At 30.9% G+C, this 9,007-nt stretch overlaps 1 non-coding gene across 1 annotated transcript; it reads right to left on the reverse strand.

Moving 5' to 3' along the window:
- Positions 1 to 203: 203 nt before the first annotated feature.
- On the reverse strand, positions 204 to 329 carry Smp_tRNA_01989_Gln_TTG.1.1. Its single transcript has one exon. It is a non-coding gene (tRNA).
- Between the last annotated feature and the right edge of the window lie 8,678 nt (positions 330 to 9,007).

The raw sequence follows: 9,007 nt of genomic DNA on the forward strand, positions 1-9,007 counted from the left end.
CTAGCGGACTAAACGTATATAAAAGGACCATTAAAGGAAGAGTAGATTGAAACGTGGGTTTTAATATGAATATGAATATACAGATGAGCCTCGAGTTGCTGAACTTGTATATTTAGATACAATAAAACAATAAATATAAAAAAAACTAAACAATGGACCTGCATAAAGCCACACGTACATGAAAATATATATAACTAGTTTACCGCCTGAGTTAACTTACTGTGAATAATGAGAACCGATTGATAAACTTATTTTATATGCTTTTTCTATCATAGAAAGAGATACATATATTTGAAAGGGGCTTGGTAAATAAACGATTTTTGTTTTATTTTGTACTGTGGTCTATGTGATGTAATAACTTACATTTTGCAGTACAGTCTGTTAATTTCAGTCAATCTACATTGACTGCGTTAATACCATTTTGCTGATGACACAACTTTTCGAACAAATACTTCAGGTCGGTAGCCTGTGAAATAGGTAAATTTATTATTTGCTGTAAAAAAAACAGATGGGTATCATATCAAAATATCTTTGTGTTCACTACATACAGTCATATTGTCTGTAATTGTAATTATTATTTATTATCTCAGAATGGTTTATCGCCAACTTCACACCTTTCTAAGAGTAGATATCAAATTTCTTAAAATAATCACTGTAATCGCATAAAAATAATTGTGATTTACAATCACTTTCTTACTTAAATTAACATTCAGTGGACATGAGTAAAACAGTTTTCCGCCAATTACACTGAATGTGTCCATTGTCCCAATCTACATACCAGTCTTTCATCAGTAAAGTGTGATGAAAATAAATCTCTACCAGGAGTCATATTTATGGAAAAAGATTCCAAATAAAATAACAAATAACACTAAGTTATGAATTAAGAACCATGGAATCAAACGTCAAATAAGTAAGTAATCTAATGGAAACTAAGTGATTTTAGGGTTGATGGTTAGATTATTGATGGATTTGTGGGTGATATTGTTAAAAAGTCCTAAAATAGAAAGATCAAACCATACAGTACACATCAGTCCTTAATATTTCTTCTATTGACATCATTAATTGACAAAAACAATTGTCCTACTAATCATACATATTTTGAAATTCGAAATCATGAAATGTTAATTCCTTTATGTGTACGACAAAGTTCTACATCTAAAACTTAAATTAACATGTCTAATAATGTTAGTATATCGTATTTCTTAAAAAAATTCGGGTCACTTATCATGATCTAATTTGCTTCATTCTAATAATATTCACCAGTAAAATGAATCCTAGTATTCAGAAATAATAATGAACGGTTTACGTCATGGTTGACTGATGTCCAATTGATGAAATACAACCATTCCGAACAATAAATGCATATTTTTAATCGAATAATGTTCAGAAATTAAATAATTTCCCCATGGTTGAATATGTATGGTAAATTACTTCATATTGACCTAATTACTTAATATTTTTTTAATTATTTATCACCACCATACCTACCACTAGTACAATAATATTCTTGGTAGATTAGGTCGACCAAGTTATTTGACGGTCAAATCAAACAAAAGGCAATTAACAAAAATATTTCCAATATAATAACTTAGATTAGAATATTATCATTAACTAATAATGGTTTAAATATACTTCCATTTACCTACCATTTATTGCTAGCGTTTTGGGTATAATACAGTAGCTATTTATTGACTTTGTAAAAAAATTAGTGGTAAAGCCTACGTATAATAAATTGACTACATTTCGTGTTTAAATGTTAGCTAAGTGGATGCCTGAAGTTAACTTATCAAAATAAAGCTCATAATGATCTTCAGTAAATAAGTAGACCACTAGAAACACTACAATAATACACCTGAAAACAGTGTGCTAGTTTAATGCAGAGTATCAGCATAAAGGTTCATACATATATAAATGATGAACTTCTTAAACGATGAAAGAATTCTTCTGAATTACTGTTTTAATCATAATCGAATCTTGGGTTCGTAATAAAACCATTTTTCTACTGCTAATCAACTTCTATTCATCAAGTTTCAGTCAGGCTTTCAGACTTAATACCTTGAAATGGCGATGTGTTTCGTTTGATGTCATGTGGTTGAGTAAAACAGGTAGGAGGCTTTGAAACTCGTCTACGCCGTAGTTGACACTCATTCATAATGTATATCTGTAACTGTTAGAATGATTCGACCATGTTACTCTATGTCTCATTTTTAGTCGTTTCGGTATAAATATGGTCGCTAAATATTGAGTATATATTTCAGTTCAAAGACATTTATCTTTGTGAAAACTGGTTTTCCTTGGGTAAAAATATTTAAAACCGTAATTCTCAAATATCATTGTTCATTGGCAACTTGTCAAATTAGTTCACATCATAGTATAACTAATTCTTCAATCATCCAGAATGTATTTGATGATAGTGGTGATTGTAGTTAAAAAAACTGATGTCACCTTAAAATACTAAACTCTTTGTCTTGAGTATCATTCACTAACCTATTAGATCCAGATACACAGGCTGGGAACAAACACTTATAAAGTACAAGTTACCGTAAATAGCGTATATTTTTTGCCTGGAGAAAGCGTTTTTATGTGTCTTATTTTCTACATTTAACTGATTGCTTACTTTTCATTTGAAGTCATCCCTGTTAGTTTTTTCTTCTATGTTTTATATATTCTATACAAATCTTATTAGATCACATTTGAATTTAATTGTGATATATACATTTTGAAAACACATATATCAGTTTTTATCCATAAATCGTAACTAAATTGTTCATTACTAAAGACAATACTTTTGCTTACTCAATGCTTTATTCGCTAGAAACTACTGCAAAAAATATTTCCTGGTATGAAATGTTACCTTTTATATGAAAACATATTTTGCGAACCAGCGTTTGTAAGTATACAAGAACTTTCTTCTAAATTAGAGCGAATAGTTCCATAGTATTTGGGCGCCGAGTTGATGTAAGACATCAAATGAGAATAATATATTTGTAAAATCTCAGCGAATGAATTTGAAGTAAATCCAAGGAAATATTTCCTTGAAAAAGCTTGAACCAGATTACCAGGCGAAACGCTGGATTTACTTCAATATCATTCGCTGAGATTTTACAAATATATTATTCCTACTCAACGTTTGTACTGTTTTTAAAATAACCATTTCATGAATAAAAAACATTTTCAGTTGTTTATTACTACTTGTTTGAATCTTCTCATTGATGTTTAGGACTGCAACTGGTCACTATCTAATTGGCATATGTGTATACTGTGCGTATTGCCCCGATATAGCCTTATTTCACAAGCATGATAAGCAAACATGGATAGAGGCTAGCAGATGCAGGTACATCTATCTGACGAATCCCAAATAGGACAAAACGGTCGTCCTGGATTCCACTGCTAGCCACTACCCATCTTTGCTTACAATTTTCAGTTATTTCTTAGGAATTGTTTGATAAATGTTCGAAAGGTAGTCACTTTAACAGAAAACAGCACAAATAAGTATTTATAGTACTTATTTGTATGTTTGCTTCTATTCGATGAAATATACTTGAAATTGAAATACTTGAGCTCATTTTACTCCAGACAACACATAGCGAACGAAGCTTATAGTTCTTAGCTCTCTTAATCTGAATACATAATCATTTCAGGAACTAGGGATTGATTCAATAGTCTGTGATCACTTTCTACTATGATAGAATTTATGAACATAAAATCTCATACTTGGATATAAAATTAGTAAATTGTTAACTTTAGCCATCATTAACAGTACATGAATTGTAAGAGCTAAGTAAACGTGTCCTTTAATAAAAATGTCAACTATATGGTATTTTTCAAAGTTGAAATCATGAGACGATTGAAGCTAGACCACCATGGAAAACCTGGAAGCACTGGACAGCCGTTTCATCCTACTATGGGACTCTTCAACAGTGCGCATCCACGATCCCGCACTCGCGAGATTGGAACCCAGAACCTACCAGTCTCGAGCCAGAGCCCTTAACCGATAGACCACTAAGCCAGAATCTAATGCTTCCAGGTTTTACATGGTGATCTAGCTTCAATCGACTCATGATTTCAACTTTGAAAAATACTGAAATCTCCACGAAACCCCTTCTAAACTGAGGTTATAAAGGTATTGACTATTATCAAGATAGTTTTATAATAAGGTTATAATTAAAATGTAAATCTATTTTGAATTGTTTTTATGAATAATTAATTTGCTTTTGGTTTTGATGTTTTCTATAAAAGTGTTGTGAGAAGTTAAACCTTTATTTGTTCAAGAAATAATATACAGGTGAATCTCTAGTAGAGACTGAGATTTTAATTAAATTATTCTAAAAAATTTCATTATATCAAAGCGCATAAAGAGATGAATGAAATAAAGGTACTTTTGAAGAATGCTAGATATATAATCAGTGTAACGATAGAAAATCTAAGGTCAAAGGAAATAGTAAGAAAATTAAAAACTACAGCAGGTGTTCCATCAAAGATTGCGGAATTTATAAAAGTGTTTATGTTTGGGTAATCCGAAAAATTTCTCGCAATAGACAAAAAAGACTCAGGAAACATAAAGAAGCATTTTATTCAATCAGCGTTGACTAGAAGTTTTGCTATAAACATCACGAAAGTGAAAATTCCACATGTAGAGTTTCTGATTGACTGATTGATACACTGCTACTATGTTTAGTAGCATTCCGGAATTTTCAGGAAAACTTAAGGGCTTCTAAAATACTATACAAACCCTGTATTTTCTGCACATAAATGAACCTTCAGAGTAACGTTCTCTCATATTTTGCGTCTTTTCTCTCGTGTTTAAGTCGCTGTGTAGATTTAGCTTGGGGGTTAGGAGACTAGCTTAGGATCCGAGTATAGCATTCAGTTAGCAAGACTTATCAGTATAATTGCTTTAAATTAAGGAGTATATAATAAGAGATGAATCTACTAAACAAAAAATGAACATTAGAACATGAAAATCTGGTGTGACTAGGTAGAACAGAGGTTAAAACTGTGAATTCGCAATGAATTATTCTGTCCTTTTTAATATTTTACTGATTTGAAAATAATCTACAGATATCAGTTAAGGACTGAATGCCTTCAAATACAGTTAGATTGGCCATTAAAATTAATTACTTTGAGTTTTGTATTGAACAGAAAACAGGTATAACAGCCCCAGCTACTTTAATTGACTAATATTACATTGTTCTTAATGGTCCTTCATGAGGAACATTTGTTCTTAGTTAGATACATCAAAAATCGTGCATCACGATATCAAATCATTCAGATATCTGACTTCCGAAGAACGTGGTCTATAGGATTTGACCAGCTCAAACGTTTAGGTAACATATACCTAGGTGATTAGTTATTAAGTTCACAGTTGTATCTTTATATGAATAAAATGGTCAAATTCTATAGGCTGATGTCCAGATTAAAAATAAAAGAATTTGTTTAATATATTCTCTAAATTTATTATTCTTTATAGAACTCTCAGAAAACGTTGGGTGTTACGGAAAGATATATGTTCCTAACGAAAATCTGGGATTTATATTAGATTTGAAATATAATCAACATCATCGCGAACATCTACATACGCTAAATAAACTTTGACTTTCTGATAACTCTACATTTACAATCTGTTCATAAAACATTTTTTCACATATCTAGCAGTTCCTCACTTAATTAAGTCATATTCATGACTGTAAAATCTAATGAGGATTCAATCGAAGAGAAGGGTGTTGGTACAGAATAGATGGAATGTGAATATCAGTGTGCTCCAGGACGCTAATTTTGTCCTATTTAAAACTCAATAGTTGGACGTACTTGAATCCCAGAGTTGATTTTCACTCCGGAACACGAAATCAATACTGTTTGCCTAAAAATGTCCTCGCGTTACTCAGGTACATTCACTTAACAAGTTCCAAAGAGAACGAAATGCATATCGGTCCTTGATATAGAAAACAAACGTTTTCATTATTAAATGTGTATTTGGAAGTGTTTTCAATGTTTGTCACTCTTCGAGTTTAAAACAAAGAATAACACCTCCTGTAGAAAAAATAGGCAAATACTCGAGAGTTTCAAGCTTAGAATAACTAAAAAATCAGTGACAGCGAATTAACATATTGACAGAGGACGAGAACATACCAGTTGTAGTGGATTTTTGAACCAATTTTGAGAACAGTTCTAAAACCATTTATTTTCCACTCTATTCCAAACTTGAATTCACATTATGTTCAAACTACGTTTGTCTGCATTCATATGTTCAATCCCAAAACAGATTCAATCAATACAAAAAGGACTTAAATTACAAGATGTATCAATGTTGTTATGTCTAGAAAACTCATTCATGAACAAACAAAGAGTATATTCAAAAAACTTGGCTTCGATTATGACTGTGGTAAACATTTTGTAGACATCTTAATCACTTGGTAGTGATAGCTAATCCAGTCAACTAATTTTTGTTATTCAGCCCTTGAAGCAAATTATTATTTGAGGAAAGCAGTGAACTTTGCAAAGACAGTAAGAATTTCTGCATTTAAAACTGTCAACTGTATCATTTGTGCTGCTAACTGATAAAACCTCATTGCCAAGTAAATATTTCGTTTTATTCTCTAATTTGAATGAGGCCTAATGTCTGTGGTTTTTCATTGATTTACGCTAGGACTGAATAGTTTACTACATATCCATAATGCTTATGAGGACAATGAATACAATATGAGACAAATTAATACCGTACAAAGTGAAATGTCTAAAGTACATTGTTAGCTAACGATCGTTACTTGTTATAAGCCAATGCATGTAATACGTGATAACTCTTAGGATTAAAGCTCATAAATTGGTTTCTATTTTGCTTAGTTCATTGTCTAACCAATATGAGCGAAAACTGATCAAGATCATGAATGTTTTATTTAATTATCTCTACACTAGAGAAGTTAAAAATTTATAGTTAATTCCTTTGATCACGTAATGTGCAAATATGTAGTTTTATTATTAACTATTGCTGCTTTAATCCCAATAGTAAAATGTTCCATGTTAGATTTATGTTTATGTTAAAATCGTAAAATCCATGATCCACTCTCACTTTGTTTGATTATTTATTTTTTCTGTCTTTAAAGCCATCATGTAGTAGATTTTAACGTAGATCAATGAGTACGTCTTTCTGATGAACTGAAATCCATCCAATGACACTAAGATAAATGATTTCAGGTATCTTTGACTCAGGTTCAACAGCTCTCACACAATTATTCATACATATTTCGATAGTGTAATAAGACGAAGATTATCAGAACTATGTGATATATTAGCGCAATACATTTCGAACAATCTGATCACACATATACAAGTACATTTATATATAAAAATAAAAGGTCAACTAGACTGGAATTGGGGGGTAAGAGTAGACAAGGATAATAATAACAGTAATAAGCATAATGTGAAAACCATTTGACAACTAATCACTCTGAATAATAAGCTAATATTACTAGGGTAGGTTTAAGGTGAGAACAAACTGTTTTTAAATACACAAAGGGGGTTTGAATTTTCGTATGGCTAAGGCTTCAAAAAACCTTAGTAAATCATAGTATATAAATGTTTTTAACAAGTATATGTGTGATCAGATTGTTCGAAATGTATTACGTTAATATATCACATAGTTCTGATAATCTTCGTCTTCTTATTACACTATCGAAATTTATCAAAGGGACCAATTGCTTTATATTTCATACATATTTACCCGTATATCTTCAGTTTGCAAATCAGCATTATGCATAATTAAACTTACAACTTGATCAATAAATGGAACATAGATACATTTTTTAAATGACAAGTAATTTCAATATTTTCTATGCAAATATACTAGTATGTGATCAATTTTATTGATTTACAAAATTCAATCGATTCTTTCTGTTACTTTAAATTATTTGGTTATAGATATATTGAAATAAACAAAAGTGAATAATTTGAAACTTTGAAAAAATCAAAAGAGGTTTAACAAGAAATTTGAATTTGAATTACTTTCCCGGAAAAAATCAAAACTGGTGATTTTTACATGTGAATGATTTCAGACTTTCCTACAAGATCTGGATTATCACTAATACATATCAGAATAACTAATTTATGCTCCGAATAATAAGTTAAATGTGGATAGTTTTTTTCAGTACATATACTAGTGAAGTTTCGTAGAAATTCAAGCTTTGGAATGTTGAACTTTTGTATTTAGATTGAAAATATAATGACTGCAGTCAATAGTGAAAATGCATTTCTTATCCTAACTGATCATTGAATAGTAACCGATGTTACGTTTTTTTAGTGTCCTGTACAAAATGGAATGCAAGTGTTCCGACATCACACTAACTTGTTTGGATGTTTGGACAAAGTTGAACGATATCAAGTGACATTTATGTTTTACAATTAAAATCAATCAGAACTATCTACTAGACAAACATGGCGTTCTAACTATTGAACAAACTATCAGTGCGAACAATTTGATTCTGTAGAAAGTTACCAGCAAGCAGAACAGCTCAGTGACAACTTCTTTGACTGTGATACTATGTGATGCAGGTTGAAATCACATACAAAACGCGATCCCCACTTGATTATATATATGCTTTGCGGTAGAGTATCAATCAGGATGAAAATGAGATTCGGGACTATTACAATCTACACAATAGGTCTAGCGAGATATTTTTATTTCATTAAAAACAGAGAAAATGGTTTTAATGTTGAGGGACTGAAACCCATAGCATTTGCATTGACAGAAATATTTTTTTTAAGTATCAAAAGCGGTACTGCAGATCAGTGTTTTGTACAAAAATACATGACATTTTTATGATGTCGAAATTAAATAAGGCCTAATGGTGCATTTACTCATAAATAAAAATCAGGTAATATTAGCATATGTGACACATGTTAAGTCCTTTAATGGAATTATCATATTGTGGTCATTTATATGATACATTATACGTAATCATATGCATCATACGCAATTAAACAAACAGTGGTACGGAGCTTAGAACACATACGT

This window comes from Schistosoma mansoni, chromosome 1 (genome assembly GCF_000237925.1).
Source record: "Schistosoma mansoni strain Puerto Rico chromosome 1, complete genome".
In the NCBI taxonomy this organism is placed as follows: domain Eukaryota; kingdom Metazoa; phylum Platyhelminthes; class Trematoda; order Strigeidida; family Schistosomatidae; genus Schistosoma; species Schistosoma mansoni.